Source organism: Manis pentadactyla, chromosome 1 (genome assembly GCF_030020395.1).
Source record: "Manis pentadactyla isolate mManPen7 chromosome 1, mManPen7.hap1, whole genome shotgun sequence".
Lineage (NCBI taxonomy): Eukaryota > Metazoa > Chordata > Mammalia > Pholidota > Manidae > Manis > Manis pentadactyla.
The window spans coordinates 101,496,675-101,497,311 of NC_080019.1; positions in this window are offsets into that span (position 1 = coordinate 101,496,675).

Genomic DNA, 637 nt, shown 5'->3' on the forward strand with positions numbered 1-637 from the left:
ACAAACCCAAAGCAAATTTGAGGTCTTTGCCCTGTTTTATTGTGTGAGATACATGCAGGTCATTACACAAAACACCACTTCAGCAAGTGCATCAACTGTGTCAATATATTTTAAACTTCAGCAGGCAGTTAGAGGTACCTTCTAAGAGATGTAGTAACAGGAGTTAGCGTGCCTGTAAGCTGTGCGGCCCTTCATAAAACTGTGACACAGAGGAGTTTGCTCTCAGTGACCCCAGCCTCTTCTCTTCACACACTGTTGCCTTTTCTCTTGGCATTTTTACTTTCTCTACTCCAGCCCTGCACCACCACCCCATTAAACACACATTGACAGGAAACAATTCGTTCATTCCATAAACATAGTCTGCTCTGGGCCAAATACCATACTAGATGCAAGAGATTCAATGACAAACAAGACAAAGGGCTGAACAAAGACAAATGCTGAGCCTCTTGTATTTGATGGAACCTTGACCTGGTGGGAAGATGGCGTAGCATGCCAATAGTCATGTTACCCTGGGATGAGGGCCGCCAGGCAGGAGACCCCAGGAGTTAGGAACCCACAGCTGCACTAAGCCTGCCTTGGTGAATAGACTTCGAACAGTGAGTGACATTGCCTAGGTTTTGGGGAACTGGGAGTTAGC